The sequence below is a fragment of the Dendrobates tinctorius genome, unplaced genomic scaffold (genome assembly GCF_039654945.1).
Source record: "Dendrobates tinctorius isolate UK_male_01 unplaced genomic scaffold, ASM3965494v1 ptg000197l, whole genome shotgun sequence".
Taxonomy (NCBI): domain Eukaryota; kingdom Metazoa; phylum Chordata; class Amphibia; order Anura; family Dendrobatidae; genus Dendrobates; species Dendrobates tinctorius.
In genome coordinates this window covers 1555898-1583238 of record NW_027361864.1, presented here as the reverse complement: position 1 = coordinate 1583238, position 27341 = coordinate 1555898, and the positions used below count along the sequence as shown (strand labels likewise).

The 27341-nt window shown below is 49.3% G+C and overlaps 1 long non-coding RNA gene across 1 annotated transcript in view; it reads left to right on the top strand.

Annotated features, from left to right (window-relative positions):
- The window catches only part of LOC141056353 (uncharacterized), a 51233-nt gene extending 25265 nt beyond the window's left edge, over nucleotides 1–25968 (top strand). Inside the window, exons 2-3 of the long non-coding RNA XR_012221622.1 lie at nucleotides 8288–8353; nucleotides 24592–25968. This is a non-coding gene — a long non-coding RNA (uncharacterized lncRNA). The remainder of the gene's footprint in view (nucleotides 1–8287; nucleotides 8354–24591) is intronic.
- The last annotated feature ends 1373 nt before the right edge of the window (nucleotides 25969–27341 follow it).

The window sequence follows — 27341 nt, the reverse complement described above, 5'->3', positions numbered from 1 at the left end:
CAGGGACAATCATGGTGCAGGCCGAGGCCTACTAGGAGCCAGGTGTAAAGCTGAGGTATATTGACTTTGGAGGGAGCAGGACACTTTGCCCTCCACACAGCAGGGGATCAACCGACGTTACCGAACCCCACTTTCACATGAACGAGTGTGTTTTTCTGTGTGGACGGCACTTCCGAGCAACAACTGACGATGTTGGAGCCCAGGGATAGTCATTTTGTAGGCTGAGGCCTACTTGGAGGCAGTTTAAGATAAGACGTTGTTTGAATTTGGAGGCAGCAGCAGTTTGCCCTCCACACAGCAGGGGATCAGCTGACATTACTGACCCCCACTTTCACATGAACAAGTGTGTTTTTCTGTGTGGACAGCACTTCCGAGCACCAACTAGCATTGTTGGAGCCCAGGGAGAACCAGGGTGCAGGCCGAGGCCTACTTGGTGGCAGTTTTAGATTGTTTGTAGGCTACAACAGGCTGTCAACGTGCTCCAATTAGGCATCTGTCTCCACTCTGTTTCCAGGATTTCACGTGTCCACCAACACTGCCAGTTTATGCGTACAGTAGCCGTCTGCCAAATCCACACGTGTTCCTGTGTTACTGGGATTCTGTAATGTCAGCAGATCCCCTGATGTGTGTCTGCCACTGTCTCCTGCTCTGTCCACATTCCCACCGCTTGCAGTGAGAAGGTGGACAGCGCAGGAGACAGTGGCGGACACACATTGGGGGATCTGCTGACGTAACAGAACCCCAGTAACACAGGAACACATGTGGAATGCGTGGACGGCAACTGTGATCAGGAACTGGCGGTGTTGGAGGTCAGGGGAAATACTAGAGGCAGAGTGGAGACAGAGGCCAAATCAGAGAATGTTTAAATCTGAAGTAGCTAAAATTTGGAGGCAGCAGCAGTTTGCCCGCCACACAGCAGGGGATCAGCTGACGTTACCGAACCCCACTTTCACATAAACGAGTGTGTTTTTCTGTGTGGACAGCACTTCCGAGCACCAACTGGCGTTGTCGGAGCCCAGGGAAAATGATGTAGTAGGCCGAGGCCTACTTGGAGCCTGGTGTAAATCTGAGGTTGTTTGACTGTGGAGGGAGCAGGACACTTTGCCATACACACAGCAGGGGATCAGCTGACGTTACCGAACCCCACTTACACATGAGCGAGTGTTTTGTCTGTGCGGACAGCACTTCTGAGCACCAACTGGCGGTGTCGGAGCCCAGGGAAAATCAGGTAGTAGGCCGAGGCCTACTTGGTGGCAGTTTGCGATTGTTTCTAGACTACTACTAACTGTCAACGTACTCCAATTAGGCCTCTGTCTTCACTCTGTTTCGAGTATTTCCTCTGGCTTCCAACCACGCCAGTTGCTGCTCTGAAATGCCGTCTGCACAACCCACACTTGTTCCTGTGTTACTGGGGTTCTGTAACAGCAGCTTCTCCCTAGATGTGAGTCAGGCAATGTATCCTGCTCTGTCCACATTTCCACTACAAGTAGTGGGAATGTAGACAAAGCAGGAGACATTGCCGTGCTCAACTCTGGAGATGAGCAGATGTTACAGGACCCAGGTACCGCAGGAACAAGTGTGGATTGTGCAGACGGCACTTGAGAGCAGAAACAGGCGGTGTTGTAGGCCGGAGGAAATACTCAAAACAGAGTGGAGACAGAGGGCAAATCAGAGAACATATTAAATCAGAGGTAGTCAGAAGTTGTAGGCAGCAGGAGAGTTTGCCGTACACACAGCAGGGGATCAGCTGACGTTACCGAACCCCACTTACACATGAGCGAGTGTTTTGCCTGTGCGGACAGCACTTCCGAGCACCAACTGGCATTGTCGGAGCCCAGGGAAAATGAGGTAGTAGGCCGAGGCCTACTTGGAGCCAGGTGTAAATCTGAGGTTGTTTGACTGTGGAGGGAGCAGGACACTTTGCCATACACACAGCAGGGGATCAGCTGACGTTACCGAACCCCACTTACACATGAGCGAGTGTTTTGTCTGTGCGGACAGCACTTCTGAGCACCAACTGGCGGTGTCGGAGCCCAGGGAAAATCAGGTAGTAGGCCGAGGCCTACTTGGAGCCAGGTGTAAATCTGAGGTTGTTTGACTGTGGAGGGAGCAGGACACTTTGTCGTACACACAGCAGGGGATCAGCTGACGTTACCAAACCCCACTTACACATGAGCGAGTGTTTTGTCTGTGCGGACAGCACTTCTGAGCACCAACTGGCGGTGTCGGAGCCCAGGGAAAATCAGGTAGTAGGCCGAGGCCTACTTGGAGCCAGGTGTAAATCTGAGGTTGTTTGACTGTGGAGGGAGCAGGACACTTTGCCATACACACAGCAGGGGATCAGCTGACGTTACCGAACCCCACTTACACATGATCGAGTGTTTTGTCTGTGCAGACAGCACTTCTGAGCACCAACTGGCGGTGTCGGAGCCCAGGGAAAATCAGGTAGTAGGCCAAGGCCTACTTGGTGGCAGTTTGCGATTGTTTCTAGACTACTACTAACTGTCAACGTACTCCAATTAGGCCTCTGTCTTCACTCTGTTTCGAGTATTTCCTCTGGCTTCCAACCACACCAGTTGCTGCTCTGAAATGCCGTCTGCACAACCCACACTTGTTCCTGTGTTACTGGGGTTCTGTAACAGCAGCTTCTCCCTAGAGGTGAGTCAGGCAATGTCTCCTGCTCTGTCCACATTTCCACTACAAGTAGTGGGAATGTAGACAAAGCAGGAGACATTGCCGTGCTCAACTCTGGAGATGAGCAGATGTTACAGGACCCAGGTACCACAGGAACAAGTGTGGATTGTGCAGACGGCACTTGAGAGCAGAAACAGGCGGTGTTGTAGGCCGGAGGAAATACTCAAAACAGAGTGGAGACAGAGGGCAAATCAGAGAACATATTAAATCAGAGGTAGTCAGAAGTTGTAGGCAGCAGGAGAGTTTGCCGTACACACAGCAGGGGATCAGCTGACGTTACCGAACCCCACTTACACATGAGCGAGTGTTTTGTCTGTGCGGACAGCACTTCTGAGCAACAACGGGCGTTGCTGTAGCCCAGGAAATAAAGTTCAGGTCATAGAAACATGAACACAACAGGAGACATGGATCCTGTTGCCAGCCAATTATTTATTCTGGAAGAGGACTGGCAAATTCAGGTGAGATCCAGGCCTTGTTCATTTTCACAAAAGTAAGCCGGTCAACATTACCGGCGGATAGTCGCGTGCGACGGTCTGTTACCACACCACCTGCAGCACTAAAGACACGTTCCGATAATACACTGGCAGCAGGGCAAGCCAGCACCTCCAATGCATACTGGCTAAGCTCTGGCCATGTATCCAGCTTAGAGACCCAATACTTGAACGGTGAAGAGCCGTCTGGGAGAACACTAACAGGGCACGACAAGTAGTCTGTCACCATCTGACGGAAACGTTGCCTCCTGCTGACTGGAGCCGTCTGTGATGGTGTAGCCGTTTGTGGCGGTCCCACAAAACTTTTCCACATTTGGGCCATACTGGCCTTGCCTTGTCCTGCGGCACTGCCTCTGCTACCTCTTTGTGCAGAGCTTCCTCCACTGCCTCTACCCACATGGCTGCTTTGAAAAGCACTACCAGCAACACTTGTGGGGGGAATGGAGAACATGATGGCCTGCACAAGTGTTTCTTGGTACTCCCGCATTTTTCGCTCCCGGTTCAACTGTGGTATGAGGCTTTGTAAGTTGTCCCGGTAGCGAGGATCTAGGAGGGTGTACACCCAATAATCAGCCGTGTGGAGAATGTTGGCGATGCGGCGGTCATTTAACAAGCACTGCAGCATGAAATCAACCATGTGCTGCAGACTGCCAACTGGACCGGAAACGCTGTCCCCAGCTTGAGGCAGCATCTCTGCCTGCTCAGCATCACCCCACCCTCGCTGTACACACTGACTACTAGAGCCTTGTGTACCTCCCTCCTCTGGAGAGATGTGTTCCTCCTCCTCCATTGACTCCTCGTCATCCTCCTCACTAAGTGTCCCCTGCCTGGGCCTTTGTGTGGAAGCACGTTGCGCAGACTTGCCAGAAGCAGATGGCATTTCTGACTGCTCATCCTCGACCTCTTCAAAAACCTCCTCACTTAGTGCTTGTAAGGTTTTTTGAAGCAGACAGATGAGGGGGACAGTCATGCTGATTAGTGCATCATCTGCACTGGCCATCCGCGTGGAGTCATCGAAGGCACGCAAAACTTGGCAGATGTCCCTCATAGTGGCCCACTCAGTGGTGGTGAAGTGTGTCCGGCGCACAGTGCGACTTGTTTGCGCTTGATGCAGCTGGTACTCCATTACTGCTGCCTGCTGCTCACACAACCGCTCCAACATATGTAACGTTGAATTCCACCTGGTGGGGAGGTCACATATGATGCGATGTTCTGGCAGGCGGAATCGGCGTTGCAGAGATGCAATGCGCGATCTTGCCATGCTGGAACGCCGCAAGTGAGCACACTCTAGGCGAACCTTGTGCAGCAGTGCATCAAGATCCGGATAGTCCCTCAGAAAGCTCTGCACGACCAAATTGAGCACATGTGCCAGACATGGTATGTGAGTGAGGTTGCCTAGGCCCAGAGCTGCCACTAGATTTCGGCCATTGTCACTCACTACCAAACCTGGCTGGAGATTCGCTGGCACAAACCACACATCGCTCTCCTGCTTGATGGCATTCCAGAGCTCCTGTGCTGTGTGGCTCCGATTCCCCAAAGAAATTAATTTAAGGACGGCCTGTTGACGTTTGGCCACATCTGTGCTCATATCTGGCCTAACAGGCTCACGCAGTGCTGATTCCGAGGAACTAGACTAGGAGGAGGACTCAATATGTACAGACTGCATTCCTGCAATCCTTGGAGTTGGCAGAATACGTACAGAGCCACTCTCCAGATCTGTACCCGGCTCCACAACATTGACCCAATGGGCAGTGAGGGAAAGGTATCGTCCCTGTCCATGGCTACTGGTCCACGCATCGGTGGTCAGGTGGACCTTGCTACTGACGGCATTTAGTAGCGCATTTTTAATTTTTCCCTCCACATGCTTTTGCAGGGCAGGGACAGCTTGCCTGCTGAAATAAAAGCGGCTGGGCACATTGTATTGTGGAACTGCCAATGACATAAAGTTCCGGAAGGTGTCAGTCTCCACCAGCCTGAATGACAGCATCTCAAGGGCCAGTAGTATGGCAATGCCGGCATTCAGAGCCAGTGCTCGGGGATGGTTTGCCGAGTATGGCCGCTTTTTCTCCCATGCCTGTGCTACCGATTGCTGGTGAGTGGCCTGGGAGTGTGCTGATGACTGCGAACGTGGTTCAGTGGGTGGAATTTCACTGGGTCTCTGGACAACAGTGGCAGTGGTTCTTCCATGGCGTTCCAGTGAGGAAGCCGAACCAGCTGTGTGTGAGCTGGAGGAAGAGGCCCCAACACGAGCTGAAGAGGTGGTAGGTGCTGCTGAAGGTTGGCCTACATCTTCAGTGTGTCTGTGTAACTCCACCTCGTGCTTGGTACGCACATGTTTCCACATATTTGTGGTATTGAGGTTGGTCACATTTTTCCCTCGTTTCACTTTCTGATGACACAGCTTGCATTTGACAAAGCAAATGTCATCTGCAACTGTGTCAAAAAAAGACCACGCACTGCAAGTCCTGGGAGTGCCCGTTTTGTGTTTTGGAAGAGGATTGCTCCTCACGGGTGCCAAAGTGGAGGCTACAGGCAACCAAGTCTGCCCCCGCCCTCTCCCTCCTCTTTTGGCCGTTCGGGGAATCTCTTCCTCAGAGCTGCTCCCACCACCTTCCTGTGGCTGACGCCATGATGGGTCAAGGACCTCATCATCTCCACTCCCCTCTTCAAGCACCGGCTGGTCCTGGGTTGTCTCGCCAGCACTGTACGCACCAGAAATTGGCAACTGAGTCTCATCATCATCTGATGCATACTGAGGTGTGCTGACCATAGGCACTGGCCCACCCGCCTCTTCAGATTCAGAGGGACAAAGCAGTTGCGCATCACTGCATACTCCCTCTTCTTCACGCTCTAGAATGCTGCTTGGCTGGCCACCTCTTTCCAAGCCAACAGATTCTGAGAACAGAAGTAAAGATTGAGATGGCTCCTGTCCAGGGCTCTCAGACTGCCTGGGCAATTTGGCAGGTGGTGAAGAGACAGATGGTTGCTCTTCAGTGCTCTGGCCTTGGGAGGATGCGGAAGTCATTGAAGTGGATGCGTTAGCTGCCATCCATCCGACAACGGCTTCAATTTGTTCGTCACGCAGCAGTGGGATACGGCGATGTCCTACAAAGCTGCGCATGAAGGACTGTTGCCTGGTAAAAGTGGGGGATGCCGGGTTACTGGTGGCCGCAGCAGATACCGAATCCCCATGTCCTCTCCCTGCTGAATCCCCCCGTCCTCTCCCTGCTGAAACTCCACGGCCACGACCACGTGCCTTACTCCCTGCCTTCTTCATCTTGGTAGACTGATAAAGATAGGCAGAAAAGTAAAAAAGGGGTGGCTTAGTGTTCTTATTCCTGAACACCTGCTAACCAGTATAAGAAACACTAATTTGGCTAAGAGTGTGTGTACTACACTTTAATATGATCTAATGTGGCCTAGACCAGGGTTTCCCAACTCCAGTCCTCAAGGCACACCAACAGATCATGTTTTCAGGATTTCCTTTGTATTGCACAGGTGAAGCAATTATCACCTGAGCAATACTAAGGAAATCCTGAAAACATGATCTGTTGGTGTGCCTTGAGGACTGGAGTTGGGAAACCCTGGCCTAGACAACTGTAAAGTGGAGTGTTTGGTGAACTTTATTTCCTTTTTTTTGGGTGGGGGGAAAGGAAAGGATGTGACCAAAGTTTGAAAGCTATAGTATCACAAACTTTTTGGAGCGATTACAATGCAGGAAGCTAACCTACAATGCAATTGATGAGGCTCCAAAAAATAGGGTGATACTAGCCTGGCTGGCCCTGAAGGGCACAAGCCAGCAAAAAGGCTCCTCTATCTAATCCTATATAGTGTTTGCAACCAACCAATGACAATGGATGCGGTTGGAAGCACACTAATATAGGAGCAAAAATCTGGCTAAATTAGCTGCAAAAAAGGACTATTAAATATAAGAAAAAACAAACGACCAAAAATCTCACTAGAGAATATAATAATACAAAATATAATTTATTGGACAATCAATAATACCAGAATATGTCAAAAAACACAGTAACAAGGAAAATCCAAGTCTAATTGTACATGCAGAAAAACACCAAAGGACACACACATGTAGCGGAAGGGGGAAAGAGAAAAATATAAGGCACATATAATGCCTAACAGCAAAGATAGATATAATTACACTTGCTCATAGCAAAATTGCACATCCCCAAATAAGCCTCTTAAAGTCCACATCACCAGACATGTGTCCATGATGGGTGACAAAACATAATAAAATTGTAGAATGTTAAAGTCATACCTGATAGAGATAGGAGGCAAACCGCCGTAGTGTGTGTCCCCCCGACGCGCGTTTCGGCGTGAAATGCCTTTCTCAAGGGGTGGTGGGAAAGGGGAAGTGAAGGGATTTAAAAACGCTAAGTCCACCAATCACAGGCAAGTTGAAGACAATGAATTTATTTTTCGATGGGAGGAAGCATGTAATTCATGCTCCTCCGTTTTTATGAAATTATTGGTGGATCATAATTCTAAGTTGATCTTGAGTCTTGATAAGTCATTAGATGAGGCTGAACGTAACTTTAAAATCAAATGTCAAGCTGATACAGTCTCTGGCTATGAATCTAGGATTGACAAAAAATTGGACACGTGTGTCCAAAAAATACATGACAAACAGGCTTCTAAATTACGAAGAGATACCAAGGACTTTGTAACCAAAAACATTTATCACTGGAGGAAATCTAATCTCCAAATTTCCCGATTGACGGGTGCCTCTTCTGAGAGTTCGCTCTCTGCCATGAGTGATGTATCTGAGTGGTCTGCTTCCTCCATAACCACACGGTCTGGACCGAGATCAAAGAGACTGAGAGATACAGGATTCCATCCATATAAGCGGATGCAATTTGCATCCCCTGAACGGAAACAGCCAAAGAATAATAATAAGGTAATTAACCTAAGTACCCATGTTCTATCCAATACTGATTTATCGTTATTAAGTAGGGGACTTTCCTTTTCTCCTAAATCCAATTTCAACACATTCACGGCTATTAAGGATTTACACCTCTTTGCAAGATCCCTAATATTCAAAAGACATTTTTTTAATCCTGACTTACAAATTTTATTCCCCGCAGAGGAGGAACAAATAGCCTTGCAGGAATTAGAAGAACTATCTACCGAACATGAACTGGGTGAGGGAGGTAAGATTCCAACATCAATAAGAGTTAAATCCAAAAAATTTCCTCCCCTTTCCACCTGTGCACAGATTGATCTCTTTGTACAGGTGGTTACCAATGACTTTATGAAGATTCCTAGAGGCATTGGTATAGATAATTTAAGTCCCGAGGAACGAGAGAGGTTAGATTTCTTGAAGGCTCTTCCTGATGTAGTGTTGAAGCCAGCCGATAAGGGCGGGAATATTGTAATTTGGCCCAAGTCTCTGTATGAAAAAGAGGCTTTCAGACAACTAGGCAATAAAATCTGTTACAGACGCCTTACTTTTAATCCCTTGTCCTCATTTGTGGCACAGTTACTACAAATTTTGAATAGAGCGGTACAAACTGGTACTATCACTAAAGAGCTGGCTTCGGCACTACAGGTTCAGGAACCAACTATCTCAACACTGTACCTTTTACCTAAGGTGCATAAGAGTGTGGAGTCTCCTCCGGGGCGTCCTATCATCTCGGGTTCAGGCAATTATTTAGAGAAAGTCAATTGCTGGATCGATTCCAAATTACAGCCGATTGTGGAGAGTCTTCCTTCTTTTCTTCTTGACACTGGTGAGTTTCTGAAAAGGATTGATGGTCTCCATATTGGAGGAGATACTATGCTTGTAACGGGTGATGTTGAATCCCTTTACACCAATATCAGGCATACGGACGGTTTGGTAGCTACTAGTGTTGAGCATTCCGATACCGCAAGTATCGGGTATCGGCCGATATTAGCGGTATCGGAATTCCGATACTTAATTCCGATACTTTTTTCATATCGGATTCCGGGATCGGAATCGGAATAGGAAGTTCCAATCATGCTATGAGCCTGCTTGCTTTGATTAAGCCAATGGGAATCCTCCGAAGTGTGGGCACATCCTGTTAGGCATGTAGGCATGTTAACTATTGGCATGGCTGTGATTGGCTGCCGAAATGATGTCATGATGCACTATAAAAGCCACCGCAGCCGCCATTTCTGGTCACTCTGCTGTGAATTCAGTTAGGGACAGGCTGCTGTAGAAGACTGTGAGGGACAGTTAGAAATAGCGATTCCACCAAACATCTAGTGCTTTACCCAGGCTACATAAACCACCACTGTAGCCTTCTTTGCCCTAGCAGCAGTGTTCACAGCTATCTGCAAGGGCTGTGTGAGTGCAGCTCACGCTGTGGAGTGGGTCCTGCAGCCACGTCAGGCTGTAGGCCACCCAGTGTGATCACTGCTGCCTCATACATCTTTTATTTTTTGAGCTGCATTTTTTAAATAATTTCAATCTAGTGTGCTTCCATCCGTATCCATATACGTTGGTTGCAAACACTAGTAGTAGACAGCGGAGCCTTTCTGCAGCCTTTCAGTGCTAGTGTCCACTTTGCTGCACTGTTCACGGCTGTCTGAGAGGTCTCTGACTGTGTGTGAGTGCAGCTCACGCTGAGTAGTGTGTCCTGCAGCTACGTCTGGCTGTAGGACGCTCAGCGTGCGTCACTGCCTCACACATATTTTTATTTGAGTGCAGCTCATTTTTTCTTCTATTAGTGTGCATCCATCCGTCTCCATCTACGGTGGTTGCAAACACTATATAGGAGTACACAGTGGAGCCTTTCTGCAGCCTGTCAGTGCCAGTGCCCACTTAGCTGCACTGTTGACGGCTGTCTGAGAGGTCTCTGACTGTGTGTGAGTGCAGCTCACGCTGAGTAGAGTGTCCTGCAGCTACGTCTGGTTGTAGGACGCTCAACGTGCGTCACTGCCTCACACATATTTGTCTTTGAGTGCAGCTCATTTTTTCTTCTCCTATTAGTGTGCATCCATCCGTATCCATCAACATTGGTTGGTTGCAAACACTATATAGGAGTAGATAGAGGAGCCTTTTTTTCTGGCTTGTGCCCTGCCGGCGCAGCCAGATTAGTATTACCCAATTTTTTGGGAGCCTCATCTTTTGCATTGTAGGTTACCTGCCTGCATTGTAATAGCTCCAAAAAGTTGGTGATACTATCAGTTTCAATTCTTTGTTCTCATACTTTGAGTTTGTTTCAAACAAAGAAACCACATAAAAAGTTCACCAAACACTACATTTTGAACTTGTGTAGGCCACATCAGCTCCTATTAAAGTCTAGTCCACACACACACACTTCATAAAATTAGTGTTTCTTGTACCTGTAACCAGCTGTTCAGGAATAAGCACACTAAGGCCCCCCTTTGTACTTTTTTGCCTATCTTAAGCAGTCTTGCAAGATGAAGAAGGCAGGGAGTAAGGCGCGGGGGCGTGGGCGTGGGCGTGGAGTTTCAGCAGGGAGAGGACGTGGGGATTCTGCAGGGAGAGGACGTGGGGATTCTACAGGTAGAGGATGTGGGGATTCTGGGCCTGCTGCGGGCACCAGTGGATCAGCATCCCCCAGTTTTAGCAGGCAACAGTCCTTTATGCGCAGTTTTGTAGGACCTCAACGTACCCCACTGCTGCGGGAGGAACAAATTGAAGCCGTTGTCGGATGGATGGCAGCTAACGCATCGACTTCAATTACTTCCGCATCCTCTCAGGGTCAGAGCACCGAAGAGCAACCATCTGTCTCTTCACCACCTGCCAAAGTGCCCAGGCAGTCAGAGAGACATGGACAGGAGCCATCACAGTCTCTACTTCTGTTCTCGGAATCTGTTGGCTTGGAAAGAGGGGGCCAGCCAAGCAGCATTCCTGAATGTGAAGAAGAGGGAGTATGCAGTGATGCGCAACTTCTTTGTCCCTCTGAATATGAAGAGGCGAGTGGGCCAGTGCCTATGGTCAGCACACCTCAGTACGCATCAGATGATGACGAGACTCAGTTGCCACTTTCTGGTGCGTACGGTGCTGGCGAGACAACCCCGGAGAAGCAGCTGTTTGAAGAGGGGAGGGAAGATGATGAGGTCCTTGACCCATCATGGCGTGAGCAACAGGAAGGTGGTGGGAGCAGCTCGGAGGAAGAGATTCCCCTACCGGCCAAAACAGGAGGCAGAGGGAGGGGGAAGACTTGGTTGCCTGTACCCTCCACTTCGGCACCCGTTAGGAGCATTCCTCCTTCCAAAGGCAAACCGGGCGCTCACAAGAGTTGCAGTGCGTGGTCCTTTTTTGACACAGTTGCAGATGACATTTGCTTTGTCAAATGCAAGCTGTGTCATCAGAGAGTCAAAAGAGGGAGAAATGTCAGCAACCTCAATACCACAAATATGTGGAAACATGTGCGCACCAAGCACGAGTTGGAGTTGCAGAGACACCCTGAAGACGTAGGCCAACGTACAGCACCACCTACCACCTCTTCAGTTCGTGTTGGGCCCTCTTCCTCCAGCTCACACACTGCTGGTTCGGCTTCCTCACAGGATCGCCAAGGAAGAACCTCTGCCACTGTTGTCCGGAGACCCTGTCAGATTCCACCCATAACAGCACGTTCCCATCCATCACAGCCATCGGTAGCACAGGCATGGGATAAAAGGCGCCCTTACTCGGCAAACCATCCCCGAGCACAGTCTCTGAATGCTGGCATTGCCAAACTTCTGGCAGTTGAAATGCTGTCATTCAGGCTGGTGGACACTGACACCTTCCGGGACTTAATGGCATTGGCAGTCCCCCAATACAACGTGCCCAGCCGCTTTTATTTCAGCAGGCGAGCCGTCCCTGCCCTGCAGAAACATGTTGAGGGCAAAATAAAACATGCGCTACTAAACGCCGTTAGTAGCAAGGTCCACCTGACCACCGATGCGTGGACCAGTAACCATGGACAGGGACGATACCTTTCCCTCACTGCCCACTGGGTCAATGTTGTGGAGCCGGGTACGGATCTGGAGAGTGGCGCTGTACGTGTTCTTCCAACGCCACGGATTGCAGGACTCCAGTCTGTACACATAGACTCCTCCTCCTACTCAAGTTCCTCAGAAACAGCAGAGCAGGAGCCTGTTACGACCGATATGAGCACAGCCGTGGCCAAACGTCAACAGGCTGTACTCAAATTAATTTCTTTGGGGAATCGAAGCCACACAGCGCAGGAGCTCTGGAATGCTATCAAGCTGGAGAGCGATGTGTGGTTTGGGCCAGCGAATCTCCAGCCGGGCTTGGTAGTGTGTGACAATGGCCGAAATCTGGTGGCAGCTCTTGGCCTAGGCAACCTCACACACATCCCATGTCTGGCACATGTTCTTAACTTGGTCGTGCAGAGCTTTCTGAGGGACTATCCGGATCTTGATGCACTGTTGCACAAGGTCCGCATAGAGTGCGCTCACTTGCGACGTTCCAGCACGGCAAGATCGCGCCTCGCTGCTCTGCAGCGACGATTTGGCCTTCCGGAACATCGCATCATATGTGACCTACCCACCCGGTGGAATTCAACGTTACATATGTTGGAGCGGTTGTGTGAGCAGCAGGCAGCAGTCATGGAGTACCAGCTGCATCAGGCGCAAACAAGTCGCACTGTGCGCCGTTCACACTTCAGCACCATTGAGTGGGCCTCTATGAAGGACATCTGCCTCGTTTTGCGTGCCTTCGATGAATCCACGCGGATGGCGAGTGCAGATGATGCACTAGTCAGCATGACTGTCCCCCTTATCTGCCTGCTTCAACAAACACTGCAAGCACTAAGGGATGAGGTTTCAGAAGAGGTGGAGGATGAGGAGTCCCAAATGCCATCTGCTTCTGGACAGTCTGCGCTACGTGTTTCCTCACAAAGGCCTAGGCAGGGGACACTTTGTGAGGAGGATGAGGAGGAGTCGATGGAGGAGGAAGACATCTCTCCAGAGGAGGGAGGTACACAAACCTCTACTCAGTATGTACAGCGAGGGTGGGGTGATGCAGAGCAGGTCGAGGTCACGCCTCAAACAGGGGACAGCGGTTCTTTGGCAGTTGGGAGTCTGCAGCACATGGTTGATTTCATGCTGCAGTGCCTGAGAAACGACCGCCGCATCGCCCACATTCTCGTCTCGGCTGATTATTGGGTGTACACCCTCCTAGATCCTCGCTACCGGGACAGCGTACAAAGGCTCATACCAACGTTGAACCGGGAGCGTAAAATGCGGGAGTACGAAGAGTCACTGGTGCAGTCCATAATGTTTTCCATTCCACCCGACAGCATTGTTGCTAGTGCTTTACAAAGCAGCTCTGTGCGTCGAGGCAGTGGAGGAAACTCTGCACAAAGAGGGAGCAGAGGCAGTGCCGCAGCACAAGGCAAGACCACTATGGCCCAAATGTGGCAAAGTTTTGTGTGTCCACCACAATTGTCTACACCATCAGCGACGCCTCGAGTCAGCAGGAGGCAACGCTTCCGTCAGATGGTGTCAGACTACATGTCTTGCCCTGTCGCTGTACTCCCAGATGGCTCTTCCCCCTTCAAGTTTTGGGTCTCTAAGCTGGATACATGGCCAGAGCTTAGCCAGTATGCATTGGAGGTGCTGGCTTGCCCTGCTGCCAGTGTATTATCGGAACGTGTCTTTAGTGCCGCAGGTGGTGTACTAACAGACCGTCGCACGCGACTATCTTCCGATAATGTTGACCGGCTGACTTTTCTGAAAATGAACAAGGCCTGGATCTCCAAAGACTTTGCCATTCCTCTTACAGACTAAATTAGTGGTTGGCAACTGTATCCAGGTCTGCTGGTGTGTTCATTTTTCTACCACCTGAACTATAATCCCTGTGCTTCAACACAGCCAGTTGTCGCTCAGATGTGTCGTCTGCACAGAGAAACACACTAGCTCCTGTGTTACTGGGGTTCAGTAATGCCAGCTGATCCCCTGCTGTGTGGACGGCAGAGTCACCAGCTCCATCAACATTCAAACCACTACTGATTTTTAACCGTGCCCAACTTAGGTCTCTGGCTCCACTGTCTCTACTATTTCCCCTGACCTCCAACCCCGCCATCTACATCTCTGAAGTGGCGTCAGCACAATCTACACTTGTTCCTGTGTTCCTGTGGCTCAGTCCCATCAGTTTATCCCCTGATGTGTGTCCGGCAAGGTCTCCTGCTCTGTCCACATTCCCATAACCAGTAGTGGGAATGAGGACAGAGCTGGCGAACTTGCCGGACAAACATCAGGGGATCAACTGATGGGACTGAGCACCAGTAACACAGGAACAAGTGTAGATTGTGCTGACGCCACTTCAGAGATGTAGCTGGCGGGGTTGGAGGCCAGGGTAAATAGTAGAGACAGTGGAGCCAGAGGCCTAAGTGGAGCATGGTTAGAATCAGTAGTAGTCCACAACCTCCATAAAAACCGATGCCCATTGGCCTCTGCATGCGGCATGCGTAATCCTGGGCTCCAACAGCGTCAGTTGGTGTTCAGAAGTGTCGTCTCCACAGAGCCAAACACATTCGTTCACGTGTTAGTGGGGTTCAGCACTGTCAGCTGTTCCCCTGCTGTGGAGATGGCAAGTCTCCTGCTGCATTCACCTGCCAAAATCCAGTAGGCCCCAGCCTGCTCCTCGCCTAATCCTGGGCTCCAACAGCGTCAGTTGGTGTTCAGAAGTGTCGTCTCCACAGAGCCAAACACATTCATTCAAGTGTTAGTGGGGTTCAGCACTGTCAGCTGTTCCCCTGCTGTGGAGATGGCAAGTCTCCTGCTGCCTTCACCTGCCAAAATCCAGTAGGCCCCAGCCTGCTCCTCGCCTAATCCTGGGCTCCAACAGCGTCAGTTGGTGTTCAGAAGTGTCGTCTCCACAGAGCCAAACACATTCGTTCAAGTGTTAGTGGGGTTCAGCACTGTCAGCTGTTCCCCTGCTGTGGAGATGGCAAGTCTCCTGCTGCCTTCACCTGGCAAAATCCAGTAGGCCCCAGCCTGCTCCTCGCCTAATCCTGGGCTCCAACAGCGTCAGTTGGTGTTCAGAAGTGTCGTCTCCACAGAGCCAAACACATTCGTTCAAGTGTTAGTGGGGTTCAGCACTGTCAGCTGTTCCCCTGCTGTGGAGATGGCAAGTCTCCTGCTGCATTCACCTGCCAAAATCCAGTAGGCCCCAGCCTGCTCCTCGCCTAATCCTGGGCTCCAACAGCGTCAGTTGGTGTTCAGAAGTGTCGTCTCCACAGAGCCAAACACATTCGTTCAAGTGTTAGTGGGGTTCAGCACTGTCAGCTGTTCCCCTGCTGTGGAGATGGCAAGTCTCCTGCTGCATTCACCTGCCAAAATCCAGTAGGCCCCAGCCTGCTCCTCGCCTAATCCTGGGCTCCAACAACGTCAGTTGGTGTTCAGAAGTGTCGTCTCCACAGAGCCAAACACATTCGTTCAAGTGTTAGTGGGGTTCAGCACTGTCAGCTGTTCCCCTGCTGTGGAGATGGCAAGTCTCCTGCTGCATTCACCTGCCAAAATCCAGTAGGCCCCAGCCTGCTCCTCGCCTAATCCTGGGCTCCAACAACGTCAGTTGGTGTTCAGAAGTGTCGTCTCCACAGAGCCAAACACATTCGTTCAAGTGTTAGTGGGGTTCAGCACTGTCAGCTGTTCCCCTGCTGTGGAGATGGCAAGTCTCCTGCTGCATTCACCTGCCAAAATCCAGTAGGCCCCAGCCTGCTCCTCGCCTAATCCTGGGCTCCAACAGCGTCAGTTGGTGTTCAGAAGTGTCGTCTCCACAGAGCCAAACACATTCGTTCAAGTGTTAGTGGGGTTCAGCACTGTCAGCTGTTCCCCTGCTGTGGAGATGGCAAGTCTCCTGCTGCATTCACCTGCCAAAATCAAGTAGGCCCCAGCCTGCTCCTCGCCTAATCCTGGGCTCCAACAACGTCAGTTGGTGTTCAGAAGTGTCGTCTCCACAGAGCCAAACACATTCGTTCAAGTGTTAGTGGGGTTCAGCACTGTCAGCTGTTCCCCTGCTGTGGAGATGGCAAGTCTCCTGCTGCATTCACCTGCCAAAATCCAGTAGGCCCCAGCCTGCTCCTCGCCTAATCCTGGGCTCCAACAGCGTCAGTTGGTGTTCAGAAGTGTCGTCTCCACAGAGCCAAACACATTCGTTCAAGTGTTAGTGGGGTTCAGCACTGTCAGCTGTTCCCCTGCTGTGGAGATGGCAAGTCTCCTGCTGCATTCACCTGCCAAAATCAAGTAGGCCCCAGCCTGCTCCTCGCCTAATCCTGGGCTCCAACAACGTCAGTTGGTGTTCAGAAGTGTCGTCTCCACAGAGCCAAACACATTCGTTCAAGTGTTAGTGGGGTTCAGCACTGTCAGCTGTTCCCCTGCTGTGGAGATGGCAAGTCTCCTGCTGCATTCACCTGCCAAAATCCAGTAGGCCCCAGCCTGCTCCTCGCCTAATCCTGGGCTCCAACAGCGTCAGTTGGTGTTCAGAAGTGTCGTCTCCACAGAGCCAAACACATTCGTTCAAGTGTTAGTGGGGTTCAGCACTGTCAGCTGTTCCCCTGCTGTGGAGATGGCAAGTCTCCTGCTGCATTCACCTGCCAAAATCAAGTAGGCCCCAGCCTGCTCCTCGCCTAATCCTGGGCTCCAACAACGTCAGTTGGTGTTCAGAAGTGTCGTCTCCACAGAGCCAAACACATTCGTTCAAGTGTTAGTGGGGTTCAGCACTGTCAGCTGTTCCCCTGCTGTGGAGATGGCAAGTCTCCTGCTGCATTCACCTGCCAAAATCAAGTAGGCCCCAGCCTGCTCCTCGCCTAATCCTGGGCTCCAACAACGTCAGTTGGTGTTCAGAAGTGTCGTCTCCACAGAGCCAAACACATTCGTTCAAGTGTTAGTGGGGTTCAGCACTGTCAGCTGTTCCCCTGCTGTGGAGATGGCAGTCTCTCCTGCTGTCTCCGCATTACAAAGACAGTAGGCCTCTGCCTACACCCTCCTATTTCCTGGGCTTCAACACAGCCAGTTGTAGCTCGGAAGTGCCGTCCACACGGAAAGAGACACTTGCTCCCGTGTCTCAGTGGGGTTCAGTAACGTCAGCTGATCCCCTGCTTTGTGGATGGCAGTCTCTCCTGCTGTCACCTCTTTCAAAATACACTAGGCCTCTGCCTACACCCTCCTATTTCCTGGGCTTCAACACAGCCAGTTGTAGTTCGGAAGTGCCGTCCACACGGAAAGAGACACTTGCTCCCGTGTCTCAGTGGGGTTCAGTAACGTCAGCTGATCCCCTGCTGTGTGGATGGCAGTCTCTCCTGCTGTCACCTCATTCAAAATACAGTAGGCCTCTGCCTACACCATCCTATTTCCTGGGCTTCAACACAGCCAGTTGTAGTTCGGAAGTGCCGTCCACACGGAAAGAGACACTTGCTCCCGTGTCTCAGTGGGGTTCAGTAACGTCAGCTGATCCCCTGCTTTGTGGATGGCAGTCTCTCCTGCTGTCACCTCTTTCAAAATACAGTAGGCCTCTGCCTACACCCTCCTATTTCCTGGGCTTCAACACAGCCAGTTGTAGTTCGGAAGTGCCGTCCACACGGAAAGAGACACTTGCTCCCGTGTCTCAGTGGGGTTCAGTAACGTCAGCTGATCCCCTGCTTTGTGGATGGCAGTCTCTCCTGCTGTCACCTCTTTCAAAATACAGTAGGCCTCTGCCTACACCCTCCTATTTCCTGGGCTTCAACACAGCCAGTTGTAGTTCGGAAGTGCCGTCCACACGGAAAGAGACACTTGCTCCCGTGTCTCAGTGGGGTTCAGTAACGTCAGCTGATCCCCTGCTGTGTGGATGGCAGTCTCTCCTGCTGTCACCTCATTCAAAATACAGTAGGCCTCTGCCTACACCATCCTATTTCCTGGGCTTCAACACAGCCAGTTGTAGTTCGGAAGTGCCGTCCACACGGAAAGAGACACTTGCTCCCGTGTCTCAGTGGGGTTCAGTAACGTCAGCTGATCCCCTGCTTTGTGGATGGCAGTCTCTCCTGCTGTCACCTCATTCAAAATACAGTAGGCCTCTGCCTACACCCTCCTATTTCCTGGGCTTCAACACAGCCAGTTGTAGTTCGGAAGTGCCGTCCACACGGAAAGAGACACTTGCTCCCGTGTCTCAGTGGGGTTCAGTAACGTCAGCTGATCCCCTGCTTTGTGGATGGCAGTCTCTCCTGCTGTCACTTCTTTCAAAATACAGTAGGCCTCTGCCTACACCCTCCTATTTCCTGGGCTTCAACACAGCCAGTTGTAGTTCGGAAGTGCCGTCCACACGGAAAGAGACACTTGCTCCCGTGTCTCAGTGGGGTTCAGTAACGTCAGCTGATCCCCTGCTGTGTGGATGGCAGTCTCTCCTGCTGTCACCTCTTTCAAAATACAGTAGGCCTCTGCCTACACCCACCTATTTCCTGGGCTTCAACACAGCCAGTTGTAGTTCGGAAGTGCCGTCCACACGGAAAGAGACACTTGCTCCCGTGTCTCAGTGGGGTTCAGTAACGTCAGCTGATCCCCTGCTGTGTGGATGGCAGTCTCTCCTGCTGTCACCTCATTCAAAATACAGTAGGCCTCTGCCTACACCATCCTATTTCCTGGGCTTCAACACAGCCAGTTGTAGTTCGGAAGTGCCGTCCACACGGAAAGAGACACTTGCTCCCGTGTCTCAGTGGGGTTCAGTAACGTCAGCTGATCCCCTGCTTTGTGGATGGCAGTCTCTCCTGCTGTCACCTCTTTCAAAATACAGTAGGCCTCTGCCTACACCCTCCTATTTCCTGGGCTTCAACACAGCCAGTTGTAGTTCGGAAGTGCCGTCCACACGGAAAGAGACACTTGCTCCCGTGTCTCAGTGGGGTTCAGTAACGTCAGCTGATCCCCTGCTTTGTGGATGGCAGTCTCTCCTGCTGTCACCTCATTCAAAATACAGTAGGCCTCTGCCTACACCCTCCTATTTCCTGGGCTTCAACACAGCCAGTTGTAGTTCGGAAGTGCCGTCCACACGGAAAGAGACACTTGCTCCCGTGTCTCAGTGGGGTTCAGTAACGTCAGCTGATCCCCTGCTTTGTGGATGGCAGTCTCTCCTGCTGTCACCTCTTTCAAAATACAGTAGGCCTCTGCCTACACCCTCCTATTTCCTGGGCTTCAACACAGCCAGTTGTAGTTCGGAAGTGCCGTCCACACGGAAAGAGACACTTGCTCCCGTGTCTCAGTGGGGTTCAGTAACGTCAGCTGATCCCCTGCTGTGTGGATGGCAGTCTCTCCTGCTGTCACCTCTTTCAAAATACAGTAGGCCTCTGCCTACACCCTCCCATTTCCTGGGCTTCAACACAGCCAGTTGTAGTTCGGAAGTGCCGTCCACACGGAAAGAGACACTTGCTCCCGTGTCTCAGTGGGGTTCAGTAACGTCAGCTGATCCCCTGCTGTGTGGATGGCAGTCTCTCCTGCTGTCACCTTATTCAAAATACAGTAGGCCTCTGCCTACACCCTCCTATTTCCTGGGCTTCAACACAGCCAGTTGTAGTTCGGAAGTGCCGTCCACACGGAAAGAGACACTTGCTCCCGTGTCTCAGTGGGGTTCAGTAACGTCAGCTGATCCCCTGCTGTGTGGATGGCAGTCTCTCCTGCTGTCACCTTATTCAAAATACAGTAGGCCTCTGCCTACACCCTCCTATTTCCTGGGCTTCAACACAGCCAGTTGTAGTTCGGAAGTGCCGTCCACACGGAAAGAGACACTTGCTCCCGTGTCTCAGTGGGGTTCAGTAACGTCAGCTGATCCCCTGCTGTGTGGATGGCAGTCTCTCCTGCTGTCACCTCTTTCAAAATACAGTAGGCCTCTGCCTACACCCTCCTATTTCCTGGGCTTCAACACAGCCAGTTGTAGTTCGGAAGTGCCGTCCACACGGAAAGAGACACTTGCTCCCGTGTCTCAGTGGGTTCAGTAACGTCAGCTGATCCCCTGCTTTGTGGATGGCAGTCTCTCCTGCTGTCACCTCTTTCAAAATACAGTAGGCCTCTGCCTACACCCTCCTATTTCCTGGGCTTCAACACAGCCAGTTGTAGTTCGGAAGTGCCGTCCACACGGAAAGAGACACTTGCTCCCGTGTCTCAGTGGGGTTCAGTAACGTCAGCTGATCCCCTGCTGTGTAGATGGCAAAGTCTCCTGCTGCCTACACAGTCATACCACTACTGATTTTTAACCGTGCTCCAATTAGACCTGTGGCTCCACTGTCTCTCGTATTTCCCCTGTCCTCCAACCCCGCCAGTTACAGCTCCGAAGTGGCGTCTGCACAATCCACACTTGTTCCTGTGTTACAGGTGTTCAGTCCGGTCAGTTAATCCCCTGATGTGTGTCCGGCAATGTCGCCTGCTCTGTCCACATTCCCATTATGGGAATGTGGACAGAGCAGGCGACATTGCCGGACACACATCAGGGGATTAACTGACCGGACTGAACACCTGTAACACAGGAACAAGTGTGGATTGTGCAGACGCCACTTCGGAGCTGTAACTGGCGGGGTTGGAGGACAGGGGAAATACGAAAATCAGTGAAGCCACAGGCCTAAGTGGAGCTTGGTTCAAATTAGTAGTCTACAACCGATCTTAAAATTTCTTCAATGCAGCCTCAGCCTGCTCCGTGCTTGTCCCTGGGCTTCAACACAGCCAGTTGTTGCTCGGAAGTGCCGTCTTCACAGAGTAAAACACTAGCTCCTGTGTTTGTGGGGTTCAGTAACGTCAGCTGTTCCCCTGCTGTTTTGATGGCAATCTGTCCTGCTGCCTCCCAATTGACAGCACATCAGGCCTCAGCCTGCTAAGTGCTTGTCCTGGGCTCCAACATCGCCAGTTGCTGCTCATAACTGACTTTGGCACGGGTACTCCCTCCTGCCCAGCTTGGTTCCAGCCCTGCCTGCTGTTTCCGGGAAGTGTCAATGTCAGTTTGCCACCCCAAGTTGCCATGTCGTGTTGCGGTTGGGTTAGCCGAGGCTAGGGTGCCAGCAGTTTAGGTGCTTCCTATGTGGACTGCGGGTTCTGGTAAGAAAGGCTTGTTCCATAGTGCCAGTAGGACAAGCACCCCCTGTAGGACTGTGTGATTCGGTAACTGCGGCCAGCTTGCGGCATGCCAACTTTGCTTTTCAGGGGTAACTTCTGATACCCCTCCGTGTTCCAGCACCGTCAGCTGGTTCTCGTCAGAGCCTTTGGCCTAGGTGCCTCCATCTCGGTATCCGAGTTCCGGCAACGTCTGCTGGTCCTTGGTAGTGCTTTGTAGCACAGGTACCTCCTGCTTAGTAACCGTGTTCCAGCACCGTCAGCTGGTCCTCGGTTGTGCCATTGGCTCTTATTCCTTCTGCTGCCCCTCCGGGTGCCAGCACTGTCAGCTGGTCCTCGCTATTTCCATTTGCTCTTGCAGCTTATGCTACCCCTCCGGGTTCCTGCACCGTCAGCTGGTTCTCGGCAGAGCCTTTGGCCTAGGTGCCTCCATCTCGGTATCCGAGTTCCGGCAACGTCTGCTGGTCCTTGGTAGTGCTTTGTAGCACAGGTACCTCCTGCTTAGTAACCGGGTTCCAGCACCGTCAGCTGGTCCTTGGTTGTGCCATTGGCTCTTATTCCTTCTGCTGCCCCTCCGGGTGCCAGCACTGTCAGCTGGTCCTCGCTATTTCCATTTGCTCTTGCAGCTTATGCTACCCCTCCGGGTTCCAGCACCGTCAGCTGGTTCTCGTCAGAGCCTTTGGCCTAGGTGCCTCCATCTCGGTATCCGAGTTCCGGCAACGTCTGCTGGTCCTTGGTAGTGCTTTGTAGCACAGGTACCTCCTGCTTAGTAACCGGGTTCCAGCACCGTCAGCTGGTCCTCGGTAGTGCCATTGGCTCTTGTTCCTTCTGCTGCCCCTCCCGGTGCCAGTACCGTCAGCTGGTTCAAGAGGACAAAGAACAGGAAGACAACCACCAAGATGCAGAACAACAAGAGAGAGAAGACCAAGAAGCATAAAAAAAACAAAGCAGAAGAACATTAAGCATAAGACTAATACTCTGAGCAAATGATATTATCTTATTTATAAGCAGAAGAAGACTAAGCAGTGTATGGGGGTGAGTCCGTTCCTCCTCGTGGTACCCCTGGAAAAGGCCTGTTGCTGCAGGCCAAACTGAACGCGGACAAATCCTGTTGTAAATCTTTTGTGACAGGCAGAACGGAAGGTGTAAACTTCTAACTTTTCCAGATAACAACTACAGGAATGCCTGACACAAACAAGAATATGATGAAGAAGAATAGGAAGAAGATGAAGAAGTTGAATATGTAGAATAATAATTGTTGAATAAGAAGAATATGAAGAATGTAAGAAAAGGAAGAAGAAGAAGAAGAATGTAAAAAAAGGAAGTAGAAGAATTTAAAAAAGGAAGAAGAAGAAGAATGTAAAAAAAGGAATAAGAAGAAGAATGTAAAAAAAGGAAGAAGAAGAATGTAAAAAAAGGAAGTAGAAGAATGTAAAAAAAGGAGGAAGAAGAAGAAGAAGAATGTAAAAAAAGGAATAAGAAGAAGAAGAAGGTAAAAAAAAGGAAGAAGAATAAGAAAGAAGAAGAAAGAAGAAGAAGACATACATGTCTGGCAAAATATAAATGAGGCTAACATAGTCAATATCTTTGTAACTCCTAACATCTTTAAAAAAAAAGTTTAATTCCTGCTATTCCATTTGATTGGGCTAAACCTCTATGGCTTTAATGTCTCCTCCACCTCCCACAATACATTCTACATTATTCTTAGTTGTTTTTCTTCATGTAGAATTAACCTACAAGGAAAGAAAGGTTTTTTTTTAATTCCGATATTTTGGCCCCATTGACTTGCATTGGTTCCCGGTATCGGAATCGGCGATACCGATACTTTTTTTTAAGATCGGCCGATCCATTCCGATCCGATATTTTCAAGTATCGGCTGGTATCGCTCAACTCTAGTAGCTACCAAATATTTTTTGAACATGTCCAATTTGCCTGTGGGGATCATCGACCTAATTCTGGAACTCCTAGAATTTTCACTCACACATAATTTTTTTATTTTTAAGGGGTCCTTCTACCTACAGCTCCAGGGTACAGCTATGGGGGCATCCTTTGCCCCATCATATGCCAACCTGTTCCTGGGGCTGTGGGAGAGGGACCTCCCCCCTGTCTGATTGGGGGTCGTCAATGGACCGCATCCCCTTCTGGGTGCGGTACATTGACGACATTTTCCTAATCTGGCAGGGAAACTCTTTACAGCTTAGTGAATTTATGGATGGCATCAATTCCAATGATCGCAACATCCATGTTACTTATCAAGTACATACTGACAGAATTGACTTCTTGGATGTTACGATATGGCGCAATTCTGATGATGTCCTTCAGACTACTATCTTTAGGAAACAAACATCAACCAACATGTTACTTCATGCGTCTTCTGCACATCCAAGGTCACTTATTAATTCCATCCCTATTGGACAGTTTTTGCGTCTACGCAGAATCTGTTCTGATGATTATGATTTTGAAAAACAGGCTCTAGATCTCTCAACTCGATTCCGTGAGAGAGGTTATAGCAGACGATCCATAAAGCGTGCTTATAATAGAGCAAAATATTCCACAAGACATTCTTTATTGTATAGCCAAAAAGTACCAAGATCATCTCAGAAAATTAGATTCATCACTAGTTGCCATTCTCAATTTGCACGAATGAGATATTGTATTCAGAAGGCCTGGCCTATCCTCCAAACCGATTTGGTTTTGAAGCAAATTCTCCCTGAGGCACCTAGTATAACCATTAGGAGGTCTAAAAACCTCAGAGATTATCTAGTACACAGTCACTATTATGGTGAACCGAAGCCCAACATTTTTGGTAGTGGTGGTCCTAGGCGTGGTTGTTTTCCTTGTGGTTGGTGTGTTGCCTGTCCAAACATTGAACGTACTGATTCCTTTTTCAATTCCAGCGGCACTAGGACATACAACATCAGGGGACATATCTCCTGTACTTCACGTTATATGATTTATTTTGCTTTGTGCCCATGCAATTTAATCTATATAGGTATGACGACTCGTCAGTTAAAAGTACGTACCCGTGAACATATTCTGGGCATCCAGGCGGCAGCCGACCATGACGATCCAACCACGCTTAGGACACTTCCCCGTCATTTTAAATTATACCATGGATGTGATGGCTCATTACTCAAGATTAGAGGCATTGATATTATTGAGCCAAGTATCCGTGGGGGAAAAATTAGCCAAAAATTATCTCAATCCGAGACAAGATGGATCTGGGCACTAGATACTGTTCACCCTAAGGGCCTAAATGAATCAAACAGCTTTGTTCCATTTTTATAACATCTTGACTGGCTTTCACATGTATAGTCTCTTGTTATATTGCAGTTATGTGGTGTTTTTATTTCTTATGTTTATATTTTAACTTTTTATTATTCAGCTCTGCTCACCATCTGCAATTCACGAGGCATGAATCGTCGGTGGATTTGGATACGCCATGTGATATCAAGATCTTTGCTATGCTGTGTGTCTTATTTTTCTTTTGTATTGTATTATTCTATGATACATGATATCTCATGCAAGTGATATTAAATACATTTGTGAGCACATTGTAATATTCTGACATATGGGAACTCTATGTATGTGGTATTACGATTATTATGTTCATGGTGGTAAATAATGACATTTACTATGGAAATAATTTTATTTCCTTCTATAAGTATCTCTCAATATACTGTGTATACATTAGACTATCATCTGCTATTATCCATCTATTCACTCTTTTGTGTATCCATGCATTTTTAGTCATAATTGTGTCTATCCCATCTTAATCTATTGAAATCTTGAATAGTACTATGAGTATCTTATTGCGAGTGCCGTATTTATGTTTTTTATCTTGCATGTTTTATTGCCAATATCTTTGATTATGTATTCTCATCTCTGTCACAAGATTATAATTTTTTTATTTTATACAAACTAGGTGGTATTTACATATATACATCTAAAAGATAATGTATCTAGCATTTAATACTAACAATGATTTCCCCGTCTTGAGCTATCATTAATCATTATGCCATCTCATGCCGACCGCCGGTAAGCATGCGCCCTGTGCTTCCGTGGCGCCCGGCGTCTCTCGGCGTCTTTGTTGATCTGGTGATAGTCACACCTTCTGTGACGTCGCCGGTCAGCTGACGCCGACGCCGCCTGGCGTCTGCGGTTGCTATGGTGTCGCATGCGTCAGTAGAGGCGGCCTGGCTATGACGTGGATACATTGGGACACATTGTTATTTCCATGGTAACCGGGATTCTTATCCACATAGACGCTATTACGTGGCTTTGATTGGTCAATTGAGTCACATGACTGTCATACTTGCCTGTGATTGGTGGACTTAGCGTTTTTAAATCCCTTCACTTCCCCTTTCCCACCACCCCTTGAGAAAGGCATTTCACGCCGAAATGCGCGTCGGGGGGGACACACACTACGGCGGTTTGCCTCCTATCTCTATCAGGTATGACTTTAACATTCTACAATTTTATTATGTTTTGTCACCCATCATGGACACATGTCTGGTGATGTGGACTTTATGAGGCTTATTTGGGGATGTGCAATTTTGCTATGAGCAAGTGTAATTATATCTATCTTTGCTGTTAGGCATTATATGTGCCTTATATTTTTCTCTTTCCCCCTTCCACTACATGTGTGTGTCCTTTGGTGTTTTTCTGCATGTACAATTAGACTTGGATTTTCCTTGTTACTGTGTTTTTTGACATATTCTGGTATTATTGATTGTCCAATAAATTATATTTTGTATTATTATATTCTCTAGTGAGATTTTTGGTCGTTTGTTTTTTCTTATATTTAATTTCTTGTGCGACTTTCTCAATATTGTCCCATTTTACATATATCTCTTTGCTCCAGCTTTACAATGCTACCAAGTGATTGTATCTTGATTTTAGCTGTATTTATGTGAGTAAGAGATTTTTTCCATGAAGTGCATATGGTAAAAAAAGGACTATGTATGAGGCAGTGACGCACGCTGAGCGGACTACAGCTAGCGGTGGCTGTAGAACACACTGCAACGTGAGCTGCACTCACACACAGAGAGACCTATCAGACAGCCAAAAACAGTGCAGAGAAATGGGCTATAGCACTGAAAGGCTGCTGAAAGGCTCCGCTGTCCACTCCTTTAGTGTTTGCAACTAACGTATATGGATACGTATGGAAGCACACTATACAGGAGAAAAAAAAAGCAGCAATAAAAGAAAAATGTGTATGAGGCAGAGACACACGCTGGCCGGCCTACAAGCAGACGTGCCTGCAGGACACACTACACAGCGTGGGTCTGCACTCACACAGCCCTTGCAGACAGCTGTGAAAACAGCGCTGTTAGGGAAAAGCAAGCTACAGTGGTGGTTTATGTAGCCTGGTTAAAGCACTATATGTTTTGTGGAATCGCTATTTCTAACTGTCCCTCACAGTCTTCAACAGCAGCCTGTCCCTAACTGAATTCACAGCAGAGTGACCAGAAATGGCGGCTGCAGCGCTTTTTATAGTGCATCATGACATCATTTCAGCAGCCAATCACAGCCATGCCAGTAGTTAACATGCCTACATGCCTAACAGGATATGCCCACACTTCTGAGGATCCCCATTGGCTGAATCAAATTGAGCGGGCTCCTAGCATTATGGGAAGTTCCGATTCCGGTATTCGATATGAAAAAAGTATCGGAACTAAGTATCGGAATTCCGATACAGCTAATATCGGCCGATACCCGATACTTGCGGTATCGGAATGCTCAACACTAATAAGAACAATTTTGTTAAATACAATCAAGATTAGTCGAGGTAGTCTCTTTGATACTCTCTCAGCCGGGGTATCTTCTTGTGTCCTTAGTGCAATGTGGAGGACCCGCTCCAAACGTCAAATATTGGTCTTGGGTGGGCTGCAAGACATAGCTGGTCTCCCCCTTGGACCACCTATTCAGCCACACCTAACGGGTTTTTGTTCTGTGGTCATTATTTAAAAGTTGAATCAGAGGCGTAGCTAGGGTTTTGGTTCAAGGGGGGCGAAACTTCTGAGTGGGCCCCTAACCAGAGAACCTCAGCAGATGACCGCGCTGTTGCCAAAAATAATATATATTCCATTATTGCAGCGTCAGCGTGGCCCCTCAGTGTGCGCCGCAATAATG